Raw genomic sequence first — 14,080 nt, forward strand, 5'->3', positions numbered from 1 at the left:
AATATAGTACGAATAATGTTTGCCTCAAGATTATGAATCTTCTTCTTTAACTTATTGTCGTGGATAGTGGACAGACCATAAAAAATACTAGGTACAATACAGCTGATATAGACTTTCAACAATCCCTCAATGGTGTTTCCACCTTTTAAATGCATGATGCTCCTGAGGAAAAGCCATTTTTTAAGACCTTAAATCGCAGATTAGTGTTATAAAAATCATTAAAAGGAGCATTCTTAATAAGTACACCCAGATAATTATAACTATCTACCACCTCCAATCTGGTACCATTCATTTACCAGACTGGTATGGCTGTTGTATTTTTATTTTAATGCCCACAGATTAATATTTTGGTTTTTAAGCCATTTACATGGAGGTGATTTTTTGGGCATATTCTGCTAGCGTAGCTGATCTATGGTACTGCTGTGGTCCCAGTAATTGGAGGAAAGTTACAAACTGTTTTTATATATTGGTCTATATCTGAGACATATAAATCATACATTGTTGGGGCTAAAACACATCCCTGTTTAATACCTGTATTAGTAACAATATGTGGTGTTAAGAGCACCTTCTTTATTGACATTGATCCTTACAGTTGTGTTGGAATATAGAGCAGTAATCATTAAGGTAGGATCAATCCCCCATTCCTAAATTTTTCCTATAGACGTGTTCTTGTTACCATGTCAAAGGCTTTACTGAAATCAATGAAGCACACATATAGCCGATCATGCTTCTTCTGTTTTGAGGCAGCAGTGAAATAATTCAATAAGCTAATATTGGTCAGAGTGTTCATACCACTGTGAAAACCCATTTGGAAAGGTGGTGAAATCGCATTTTCTTTAATCCATGTGTTTTAGCTTTTTTAGAAGCAGAGCAGCAAATGCTTCTTGGCTGGCATCATAGTTGTTAGTTGCCAGTGTTAGTGTGATCACCCCTTATAAAGACCTGCACCATAATAGATTTCTGCCAACTAGGTGGGATAATGCCATCTTTTAATATTTTCTTAAATAACTTTTCTAGCATGAATGCACACACATTTGGATTACCCTTAAATGTTATATTGTGAATCGTATCAGGCCCTGAAGCTCTTGAGCTTTTAATTGAGGTTAGGACTGTCATAATATAGTCTGTGTCAAATCCTTCAATTAAAGTACTAGACAGTAGGAAATTATAGGTTTTATTTGCAATGACACGATTCGTATAATAAAGCTCACTCACTGCTTGGGTCAAAGCATCCATGCTAATTGATTGGTTTCAATGTTAGTTTGGGAATGACTATTGGTTCTGATCATAGGCCAACATCTTTTTTAATCCCTCTTATCCAATAATTTAAAAATATAGATCCAGTTAGCATCGTTGATAGATGATTTGTGCATCTTCAACCAGTTTTTATATCTTGTTGATGCCAAAGTAGTTCTGTACTGCTGCTTTGCTTCTCTGGTAAGAGAGGGGTCCTTGTCAAAGGTTCTACATTGTTGCCAATAGGACTGCTTAGGCACCTTAATCTCTCTATCAGAGCATCCATCATATACATTGGTGTCCCTGACCAGTATTTTATTTTATTTAAGATAGTGGTTTAGTGACAGCATCATAGCCGGTCCGATAGCACAGCGAGTAGAGCGTTCGCTTTGACGTATGTGCGACCTTCGAAGGTCGATAAATGATCACCACACACTGTGGGTAAGCAGCGCTCAGATACCTGAGGGTTCGTAGCGCTATATAAATACTAAATTATTATTATTATTATCATCTAACTCAGATTCCAGTGGATTTTCAGCTGCCAGGAATAGAGCCATGTGCTATACTCCTGAACAAACAAATACAGTGTCTCCAAATTATTATTCCATGTAAAGTTAACATGGATTGGTTCATTATAATGTGTCATCCCATATGTCATTGTAAGTGACCATGTTAATACTGCATGGTCACTTAAAATGTTAAATGAAATCATCATGGTATGACATCTACTCCATAGCTCCTGATCCATATATACACAGTCTAAAGTGGATGTGCTGGTACCATTAGGCTATGCATCACTATTTAACTTGTAAATACCCCCCTAACATTTGAGGCATAAAATGTCCCAAGTATAAAAAATGCAGGCCCATTTTGTCCCACAGTCTTTCGCATTCAATACCAAAGGGACATATGGTTCATTTTGAATAAAATTAAAATTACATTTCTACAGATTTGGGGCATTTAAGTCACCTGGAATTAATATATTTGGGGTCATTACGAACCAGGCGGTAAGTACACCAACTTTACCACCATGGTGTAAAACTACATTTACACCATGGTGGATGGCGGATTTACCACCCCATTCCAAGGTGAGTGGGGCGGTAAATCCCCATTTCCCATTTACCCTTCCCCATTCCCATTTTTGCCCCATAGGGCATAATGGGAGTGGGGAAGGCGCTAATTACGGCACCATAAATTACGGTGCCGTAATTAGCACCAAGGAGGTTTAGCGCCATGGATTTTAACGGCTGCTAAAAGCAGCCGTTAAAATTGGAATCAGGCGTTAAGGGTTAACGACGGCGTTAACCCTTAATGCCTGAGTTGTAATGAGGCCCATTGTCTTTTGCGTGATCCGAATGCCAGGCATTAATTAACTTGTCAATAGTGTTAACAATTTCATTAACCTTCTCACCACCAGGAAGAGAGTATACATTAATAATCAATATATCTTTAGAGAGTGCAGTAAAATGTAGCACAGCACATAATACATATTGGGAATGTATTTCCAAGTCATAGGGGCAAATGGATAGAAATGATTGAGCTCCAATGGCTAACCCACCCATCGGTCAGCCCTAAGAGCCTTTGAATGCATAGTGACATATAACTGTGGGACCAGGAACTATAAAATCATTAATTGCCCATGTTTATTGTAGCATAAAGAGATGGCTAGATTTAAATTCAGAACATTGCATTGAACATGTTTAAACATAAGGTTGAGCAGGAGTTGAAGAAGATTGATTACTGCAAAAATAGGCCATACACTATGAAAGACCTACAACTAAAGGATATTTATTTGCTGGCTAGAAATTAGGAACTAACAATTAAAACTGCTGATAAGGGTGGTGCCATTGTTGTAATGGTACCATCTTTTATCACAACAGTTACATCAACATGCTAAGCGATATGTCAACATATGCACTCTTGGACCAGGATCCTACACACTAGATTAAAACACTAATTGAGACAACTGTAGAAAAAGCACACAATAACGAGTTGATCTCTGAAAAAAACTAAAGATTTCTTGCAAAAAAGAGTCCCAATTATTCCAGTTTTTTATGGATTGCCAAAGATCCCCAAGGACAAGTTAAAGTCACCTTTGAGACCAATAGTGGCTGGGACTGAAAGTATATTGGATCCACAAGCAACATATGTAGACAAGATCTTACAACCCCTGGTTCAAAATATCCCCACTTACCTAAGGGACACCACTGATTTTCTGATTTGTCTGAATGACATTGTATGTATATCACCTGACTGCATACTATTCTCCTTGGATGTATGCAGCTTATATACATAAATACCGCATAGGGAGGGAATAGAAGGTATAGAGTGGATATTATTGCAGTCTGAGAACGTGAAGTGTGAATGCCAGCTTATTATTGAATTTGTGAATATCATTCTTTACAACAAGTTTTTTCTGATACCATGGCAGATTCTATGCCCAGGTGTCTGGCACCTCAATGGGGCCTGCCATGGCACCAGTGTATGCAAATATTTGTATGTATGCATTTGAAAAACAGCATGCACTTGACAAAATGGAATGGTCATCTAAAATCTTGGCGTGGAAGCGCTTTATAGATGACATTTTTGGTATTTGGTGTGGGTCAGGACAAGAATTAGATGAATTCTTTGAATACCTCAATAGTGTTCATTAACATATTAAATTTACACTCAAGATTGGCAATCCTTCCTGACACATTTTGGGTGTCCAGCTGACTATAGTGAATGGCAGAATAAATACTTCGGTATATCACAACCCACTTATGTGAATATTCTCTTGCACTTTGCGAGTTTTCACCCAAAGGCAATGATGAAAGGCCTACCTTACAGTCAAACATTACGGTTGAAGAGAATCATCTTACATTCAACGACTTTAGACACAGAATGTGTGGAACTATCAGAGAGGTTTTCTAAGAAAGGCTATCCAGAGGAAGTGTTACAGGAGGCTAATACAAGAGCTACTCTTATCTCTAATAAGCAACTCTTGACCCCGGAACCAAAAAAGGAATTGACATCTTTGCTCTAAATTTCAAAATATTCACGACAGAGCTTTCATATTAGAAAGATCATTCACAAACATGGGTTGGTTCCACATCACGACCCAGTTTTACTGAAACTCTTCCCTGAACCACCAATTATGGTATATAAAAGAGGCACACATCTATGAGATAGATTGGTGAAAGAAGAAAGGGTACAGCGGGAGGTTCAAAAAACGTTTACAACCAAAAGGAAGGGGACTTTTCCATGTTTGGCATGTAGCCATTGCAATAATGTATGCAAAGGAGACTACATCACTCACCCCCGGACGAGTAAAAAAATACAACCAAGAGACTTTGCTACCTGCAGGTCGACTGGAGTGATATATAGCATTAAGTGCCCATGTGGACTGCTATACATCGGACAAACTTCAAGATTGGCCGGCGAGTGATGAAATGAGCATACATCTAATGTTAAGTGTGCTAACATGAAATCACCATTAACAAGACACTTTAAAGATCAAAGACACTCAATAGCTCAAATTCAGTTCACAATTTTGGAAGTGGTGAGACGTCCACTCAGAGGGTGGCCTTTCAACACACGTCTCCCACAGAGAGAGATGTATTGGATAAACCTCTTTGATGCACAACAAACAATGGGGATTCTCACTAAATTTCTTTATTAAGAAGGTACGGAATTTAGTGTAGAAAAGAGGTGTACCACAGATGGAATGGAACTTTAGAATGGTGTGAGGGCATGAACAGACATGATTTAGATGGCTTAACAAGGAGCCACCCAAACATTGTGACCAGAGAGGTGGATATCAGGCTGAATAAATATGCAGCCAACACAGCACGCATGGTTGCAGAGTTGGCCAATGCATTGACCACTGGAGTAGAATGTGTATCTATACACCATATGGACGACACTGATTGATTTTATACATAAACACTCTGATTGGATTGGAACACCGGTGTAATGATGTTTTTAGATTGCAGATACGTGTATGGCTTCAGTACATGAAGAGAAGTTGTATGGCTTTATATACATAATGATGTCAGTAACATTATGCATTTAAACTGTGGCTATATAGGAACAGCTAGACAATTAATTTCACTCTAGCTTACAGAAACCTTTAGAGTTGTATACAGTATGTGGACTGAAGGCAAAACACCAGCTTGGGAAGCTGTATGAATGAGACTTAGCATTATTTATGTAATCCGCAGTGCGGACACCCACAAGACACAACACAGGAAGAAGTGTTGTTAGTAAAATGTACACAGAATGTAGTCTGTATGCTACTTTGCATAATTAGATGGATTATGACATTTCCTCCTTTTAATCAACATTTTAATAATACACTTGTGTAGTGAATATCTATCGAAGAAACCCCGGTAAATTTTCAGGAGGTCCATTTTTTGCCTATTCTGAAATTATAGACGTGATTGCTACTACGTCGGCATTGGCGTAACAGGGTCCCCTGCAGCCCCCGTGCTGTGGGGGGGCCCCACCAGCACATGCCGTAGGAGGGGGCCCCACTTACAGAAAAAAAAGAAAAATATTTCTTTACACAAAAAAATATATTTTTATTTCTTTTTGAATTCACTCTGCCTTCATAAAGACATTATTTCTGTAACAGAAATTATTTTTTTATGAAGGCAGAGTGACTACAAAAAGAAACAATGGGCCTCATCATGGGTTTGGCGGTAACCGCGCCGGTTCTAACAGCAGGTTGCAACCAGATCCGTAATGATTTACCGGCGCCCGACTTCCCGGTAACACCGGGGGATTACAATCCCAGCGGTCTGGGAAGTCAGGCGCCGGCAAACGGTAAATCCCCATTTCCAAAAATGCCTATCAGACTCTATGGGAATGGGGACCACAGAAGCACCGGCACCGTTATTAAAGGTGCCAGTGCTTCCATGAAAACTATGCAGGTGGGTGCAGTTCTGCCTGGCAGGTCTGATCTGCTGGGCAGGACGACAACTGCCCGCAGAGCTATAATATGCCAGCCTGGAAACAACGGTGCTGGTAAGGTTAACGGCACAGCTGTTTCCATAGTTGTAATGAGGCCCAATTTCTTTTTGAAATGTTAGGGCTCCCCTCAATCCCATGACGTGTGCGTGTGTGAGTTTATTTTGAAAGGGTGCACACTTAAATGTATATGTGGCTTCCTGTGTCAGTGTATGGTGAAGGGGTGCACAATTTAATGTACGGGTGGCTGCCTGGGTGTACCTGTATGGTGAAAGGATGCACACCTAAATGTATGGGTGGCTGTCAGTGTGAGTGTATGGTGAAAGGGTGCACACTTAAATGTATGGGAGGGGGCATGGGTGTATGTGCCTGTATGGTGAAAGGGTGCACATTTAAATGTATGGACGGCTGCCTGGGTGTGCCAGTATGGTGAAAGAATGCACATTTAAATGTATGGATGGCTGGGTGTGCATGTGTGTATATGGTGAATGGTGTGTGTGCTTGCGTTCAGGGGCGCAACAAAACCTACATTTCGGGGGCTAACCCTTCAAATGTTGGCAGAGGCGCTAACTTCATGAGCGGTGGGGGAGGGGCAAACCTATTTGTTTGGGTCATCTCATTTCTTTACGCATTTTAATGAGACTATTCTAGTGCAGCTTCAATGTTAGAAGAAGTTGACTCTCTCCTTTAAGGTTGAAAGCACCCACTTATGGACTGCTGTGAGAATAAGTGGTCTCCTACTCCCTCTCTACCCTTCCAATCACTCCCCTGGCATGCAAGTATTACACCCACATCACGATTTCAATTGCCTAAAGAATTTGGCATTTCAATGCAGGTACTAATAGTGAAATGCTTTATGTTAGTAATTGCTGGGTTCTTGTGAACAGCGAAACCCAGGTGCCGTTTAACATCTATGTCCTGTTCTGTCTGTCAACTGTTCTGAAGGCCACCCAGGTGGAGTCAACATAGTCCAACATTTTAGGGGGGTGCTGAATCCCATTCAACTCAATGGTGTTACACCAATACTTGTGTTTAATGCCTGGATTACTTATTGGTAATCTTAATTACTCCTAGCCCTATTCTTCCTTGTCCCAGTGTGTATCAGACAGTTCTTGTCTATAAGGCACTCTGCCTCATAGACAAGTACTGGGATGAATTAGAGGTACATGGAGGTCTGACTTAGCTACATGTAATCTTCATTTCCCCTAGTCCCACTCTTCCTCATCCCAGTACTTACCTATGAGGCAAGGTGCCGCAACCGTAAGCTCTGGGGCAAGGAAAAGGGACGTGGAGGTAATTCTAGGCCAAGGAGCTGATTTTGGAGGTTGGGGATGGAGGGAGAGGGGATGTGTGGGGGGGCAGTATTGCACAATAAATTATAATGGCTGGCCATGCCCAAGCTAAGCAGGCATGATATGTGGTATTTGTGGCTAGAGAGGCATTTTGGTGCAGCCATTGTAGTCATTCCTCTGTTTGGTATGACATGTTTTTTTTTAACTGGGCATTTCTGATAAAGCAGTCCTGCTAAGTGAATTACCTGGCTAGACTGCCATTTGGGTGCTGCCACTCTATCCATTTCTAACTGCAGCATTGTATATTTTTCTGGGCATCTGTGATTAAATGATATGATTTAAGTCATTTATAACGCACCTGCACACAAGTGTTTGTAAGCGCGGCAAGACAAGGGAGGAAAGATAGAGGGAGTACAAGAAAACGATCTTACTAGGCCTTGTGTCATTCAGATCGTGCAAGTGTGAGAATGAGAAGTGCAAGGGGAAAGGGAGGGGGAAGTGCAAGGGAGAGAGGAGGGAAAAACAGGGCAGCCATACTCTGAGTAAGTGCAGCCAGAGCAGCGCACCTCTGGGTAGTGCAAAGAGAACAAGGGACTGTAGGGTTACAGTTACAGCCCCAAGTGCATGGTAGACTAGAGGCAGTGCGAGGGTGACTGATCAAGAAAGAGTCTGGACTTAGTGAGACTCTGAGGGTAGCCATGCAACCAGTTGGTACAGCAGATAAATAGGTCAGGTAGGCCAGCAGGGGAGGGAGAGAGAAGGCAGAGGAGAAGAGGAAAGTTTTGAGCTCTTCCGGAACTTCAGGTGGTCCGGCTCATGTTTGAGAGGGGCAGGGAGGCTATTTCAGAGGGAGGCACCTGCAGAAGAGAGAGATCTACCCCCACTCTCTGCCTGGAGAAGCGCCTAACTCTTAGAGAGTTGTAGGTAGCTGAGGGAAGGGCTGGAGAAGGAAGATATTTTGGAAGAGAGCGTTGGATATAGTGCGGGCCCCGGGCCCAGAAAGCCTTGTGGACAATGCTAAGGGTCTTGAACTCTATACTTGCAGCAACTGGGAGCCAGTGGAGAGATTTCAGGGCTGGACAGACACGATCCCTGGGCCTGAGGCCAAGGATAAGTCTTGCAGTCCTGTTCTGGATTATTTGCAGAGGCTGCAGAGTAGAAGAAGGCAGATTCAGAAATAGGCTGTTCCAGTAGAACTAGGGCTCTGGAGACAGTGAGCTTCTGCGGGAAAGTGAGAAAGGGAAGAGTCCCTTTGAGGAGGAGCTGCTGGTATTGGGACTTCTTGGCAACGTCCAAGATGTAAGGAGAGAAACAGAGAGTGGAGTCAAAGATGACACCAAGGTTTTTTGCCTCACAGGAAGGAGAAGGAAGAGGGCCCAAGGGGGGCGGCCAGAGTGAGAGAAGGAAGTAGTGGCAGGAATCCAAATGAGAAGGATCTCCATCTTACTGAAATTAAGTCAGAGATCATTAGAGGCACATCAATCCTGAATTGCGGATAGACAGTCTGGAATGAGCGAGAGAGGAGAGGAGTCTGAGGGGAGCCTGAAGGAAAGCGGAGTGTCATCCGCATAACACTGAAAGTTAGAGGAGAATGTAGAGATCAGGTGGGCCAAAGGGGTCATGTAGAGGTTGAAAAACCAGAGTGAGAGAATGGAGAGGATAGAAAGGGACCAAGTTGGACCTGGGAGGGGCAGTCCAAGAGGAAGGAACTCAGACACTCAAAGGCCTGATCTGTGATACCCACGTTCTCATGGAGTCGATTGAGCAGGATTGATCTTGATGGCATGGTTGACCGTGTCAAAGCAGAGGAAAGATCAAGGAGGATGAGGACAGAAGGAATGCTGGAATCAAGGTTAGAGAGCAGATCTTCACAGGTGTTCAGGACAGCAGTTTCCATGTCCCTGGCAGCTCTGAAGCCAGACTGATGGTCATGGAGACAACCAACAGATTCTGTGTGGAGAGTAAGCTTGGAAATGGCCAGGGTGCCCAACAGTTTGCCCAGGAAAGGGGTGATGGAGATTGGGCGATAGTTTGTCGGGCAGGCAGGATTGGCAGACAGCTTCTTGAGGAGTGGGTGCATAAGAGAGTGCTTAATGGGAGAGGGGAATGTTCCAGTGGCGAAAGAGTGATTACAGAAATCGGTCAAGGCTGGAGCGAGGGTGTCAACATGGTTCTTGATGGTTCTGGTGGAGCAGGAGAGCACCTGTTTGGATGACACTTTCATAGATTGGACTTGTCTAGAAACCTCATCAGATGTTGTCAAAGAGAAAGACGAGAAAGGAGGAAGAGAGGTAGAGATGGCCAAAGGGGGCCCAGAGAGGAAGTGTCATGAATCCCAGGGTGCGCCCCTTTTGGGCCTCATGGTCCTTGTCACAACGGACTTGTACACATTAATACCTCCAATATGGCCGTCCAACGCATTCCCTTCTCGCTCCATGCGTTGCACGTAACCTTTCTCTATTTCTAGACCACGCCTCCCGCGGCTCCGCGCGTCTCAATGCTATAGCGATTAGCGACCAGACGTGTGCTCCGTAGCTCGCGGTTCTTCTCCTTTCCACTCCGCTATCCCTTCCTCGAACCCCCCACTTCTTCTTCCTCCTGGATTCTAGTTCTAGCGAACTTACCTTGCCTCCTGGATTCCTGGATTCGACCTCCTGGAAACCTGAACGCATTCTGGATTCGGCAGAGACACGGGCCGTCTTCTTCAAAACCCTGGTCTACATTGTGCAGCCAGTTGGACATTGTTTTCATTGTGGCATGACATTTTTAATAGCAAAGCGTTAATGTTCCTGTGCACTGTTGGTGACTTTCATATATTGAATTGGTGTTACCCTACAAAACAATTGCAAACACTCTGGATTTTTAGCCAGTTTTTCTCCTCAAAGTGTGGTGTATATTATATTAAAACACATATTTATATCTTTCTCCTAGTGCAGTATGAAGCATATCCCTTCAGCAGCATGGTTGTGCGTATTGTGCAAGTGTGATAATCTAGGCGGGCTCAGAGTGTGGCCCAACCTTTGATTTGTTGCTGAGTTTGGGGGGGGGCTCTCAGCATGGCTCGCAGGGCAGCCCCCACATTTTGTGTATGCCACTGCATGTCAGATTTCAATTGCAAAAGGCCTGCACTAGTGTTTTGAGATGCCGAAAACTGACGCATTACTTCCTACTTCAGAGCGGTCACATGTACTCTTACGTGACTCACTGTGAGAAGGAGATACTGCTAGGTTCCGTACAGTGAGAGAATACCACCGCAGAGGGCTGCATTTGAATAGATATTACCTCAACATCAGGTAACCATGGGTCTCGAAGTTACAGGATCCATGCATTAACTAGAAGTTGAAGGGACTGAAGAGTGTTATATATACACAAGTTACCCTTAACATTGCTCATTATTGCAGGACAGCTGGAGAGTGAAGGACAGGAAGTTTACATGTATAGGAACTTGAAGGATCATTGCTATATATTGAACTGCAACTGATTAGTTTAACAGCGCCTAGATGTCTGCCTGTTACCACAGGTAGGGAAGGGGTACTATGGCATCGATACTGGTTTCAAAGTGAATTTGCTTAGAATGGTTTTGACTAGACTTTGTTTCACTTCCGCTGTGATCTAGGTCTACTTAACACTGGTTCTCGGATACCAGGTCAAAGGTACGTGAAATTTGATGATATTTTTATCACAGGGTGAGATGAGTCTCTTTGTGGAACATAGAGGAACACTACCATAGAGTGCTGATAGTGGCTGGGTACTAAATCACAAATTGGGGTTGCTAATCTCAGGGTAATTTAATAGCATACCGGAATGGCACTGGGACTTGGAGAATAACATGGAGATCACTACGAACGTTGGTGGCAGAAATACCAATATGGTGAAGGTACCACTGTTATGGTTGATCAACACTATGGGCCTCATTACGATTATGGAGGTCTGGGAACCACGGTACTGGTAAGCATGCCGGTAACGTAGTTCCTGGACCTCCATACTACGAGCTCTGCTTGCGAGTGCCGTCTCCCCTGCCAGGTTTTTCCTGGCGGGTGTAACGTCACCCGCGAGCAGAGCTCGTTGTATGCACCGGCACAACTCTAAATGTGCCGGTGCATCCAATGTGCCCATCCCCATTCAGCCCTATTGGGCAGAATGGGGATGAGGAGGCCCTTGATTCTGGCACCAGCATATGAGCAATTACCGGGTCCGTCGAGCTCGGCATGACCCGGTTTTTGCCCATTCGCGGGTGCCGGAAAAAATGCAACTCCAGCGGCAGCTGTGCCGTTTTTGACGGCACACCTACCGCCAGAGTTGTAATGAGGCCCTATGTCTGTGACTAAAACTGTATAATCTATGAAAGTATGCATCTGATATGGATCCCTTATATTGTTTCAGAAATTGTTTTGCTCCTGAAGAAGGGGTTAACCCCCGAAACGCATTGAGCCAGAGAACCATACACTTCAGATTGAGAAGCATTTGCCTTTTTTGTATAATATTCTCTGTTTAATATATTTTCTTTGTATTTTTGTTTGAATTTGAAATGTACTTCTTTAAGTGGAATATTTTTTAAAATTGACAACGAATATATTTAGTTTATGTATATGTGAACATGTGCACTTTGATTTATCATTCAGATTAAATAGCATTAACCATTTGGTTACATTTCTTGACTGAATGTTCAGTTATTAAGGTGGGTAGGGGCAAGAGTGTCTTATATTACAGACACTTTCTACTAATTGTGTATTGTGCAGACCTCGTGTCAGGGTCTGTATTCCTCCCATGCACCCACATTTTTTCTTTAATGTACCCAGAGACTTTATGCACAAATGTTTACTAATCAGGTGTGCATGCATGCATTAACAGATTTGTTTAGATTTAATGAGAGCATGTCCTTCCATGTGATTAAGAAATTAAGTATCAACTCTAGTGTTGTAACATAACCATTTAATTGAATTAATATTAATTTGAGGTCAGTTGATGCAAGTGGAAGGCAAACTCCCGTTATCTTGGTCTTTATGTTGCATATAACCCCAATTGTACCTCATAATAAGTTGTAGCCAAGCTTTAACAACAAATATGAGGAAGAATACAATAGCGCTGTGACTTTGGGCAAGGAAAATTCCATCAGTATCCAATTGGTAGTACTACCCTATTCAGTTAATTCCAGTATCAAAATATCCTTGTTACTGAGCATAGAAAGACAAGAAATGGAATTTAAAAGGGCTAACAATTGGGTTCTGTTTAGGAAAGGGCTATCATAAGTAGTGTTGATTTCCTCATTCAAATGGCAAGAACAGCATCAAATGGACAATAAAGATGATATCTATATTATTGGATTATGTAAGGTGCAAACAGGTATTCGTGGGAAGATCAGAAATTTATGTTAAGAATGGCAGAATCCAAGATGATATGTAAATTACGTTGCTTATGAAATGGATTAAATTGTGAACATGAGATTAATGTTTTCTTATAATGAATGTTCTATTATTTGAGTGTTGAAATCTATTATTGGTGCACACAGCTTAGCCTAAAATCAGGTGCTTATGCAGAAAGGACGTCTATTTAAATTACAAAGCATTTTGTTAAGTGCACAAGTCCAATTCAAGATTAGTTAATCACCCAGAACGAGACACTAATAATCAAGAATTGCAGATTAGTCACATCATTCAATAAATATTTTTAGTCTGAGACATAAACTACAACGTTGAGAATATATGATATAACCAACAGGTGTACATACATTTGTTTAATTAACCAACATCATAATAGATTGGGAAATTGCAGGAACAAACATAATGTGACACAATCAACTATTTAATATGGGTATGATGGTTATATTTACCCACTATATAGATCATATATATTTGAACATGTGGGAATTAGATGTATGCATTCAAAAAATTAAAACTAAAATATTTTTGAAGTGAAGGAATATGTTTCACTTCCGCTGTGATCCAGGTCTACTTAACACTGGTTCTCGGATACCAGGTCAAAGGTACGTGAAATTTGATGATATTTTTATCACAGGGTGAGATGAGTCTCTTTGTGGAACATAGAGGAACACTACCATAGAGTGCTGATAGTGGCTGGGTACTAAATCACAAATTGGGGTTGCTAATCTCAGGGTAATTTAATAGCATACCGGAATGTCACTGGGACTTGGAGAATAACATGGAGATCACTACGAACGTTGGTGGCAGAAATACCAATATGGTGAAGGTACCACTGTTATGGTTGATCAACACTATGGGCCTCATTACGAGCATGGCGGTCTGGGAACCACGGTACTGGTAAGCATGCCGGTAACGTAGTTCCTGGACCTCCATACTACGAGCTCTGCTTGCGAGTGCCGTCTCACCTGCCAGGTTTTTCCTGGCGGGTGTAACGTCACCCGCGAGCAGAACTCGTTGTATGCACCGGCACAACTCTAAATGTGCCGGTGCATCCGATGTGCCCATCCCCATTCAGCCCTACTGGGCAGAATGGGGATGAGGAGGCCCTTGATTCTGGCACCAGCATATGAGCAATTACCGGGTCCGTCGAGCTCGGCGCTCTAGCAAGACTTTAGCGCCAAAACGTCATGCTTGTCATGATGACACACAACAGAGAGCAAG

The sequence above is a fragment of the Ambystoma mexicanum genome, chromosome 11, assembly GCF_040938575.1.
Source record: "Ambystoma mexicanum isolate Mex_15411 chromosome 11, UKY_AmexF1_1, whole genome shotgun sequence".
Lineage (NCBI taxonomy): Eukaryota > Metazoa > Chordata > Amphibia > Caudata > Ambystomatidae > Ambystoma > Ambystoma mexicanum.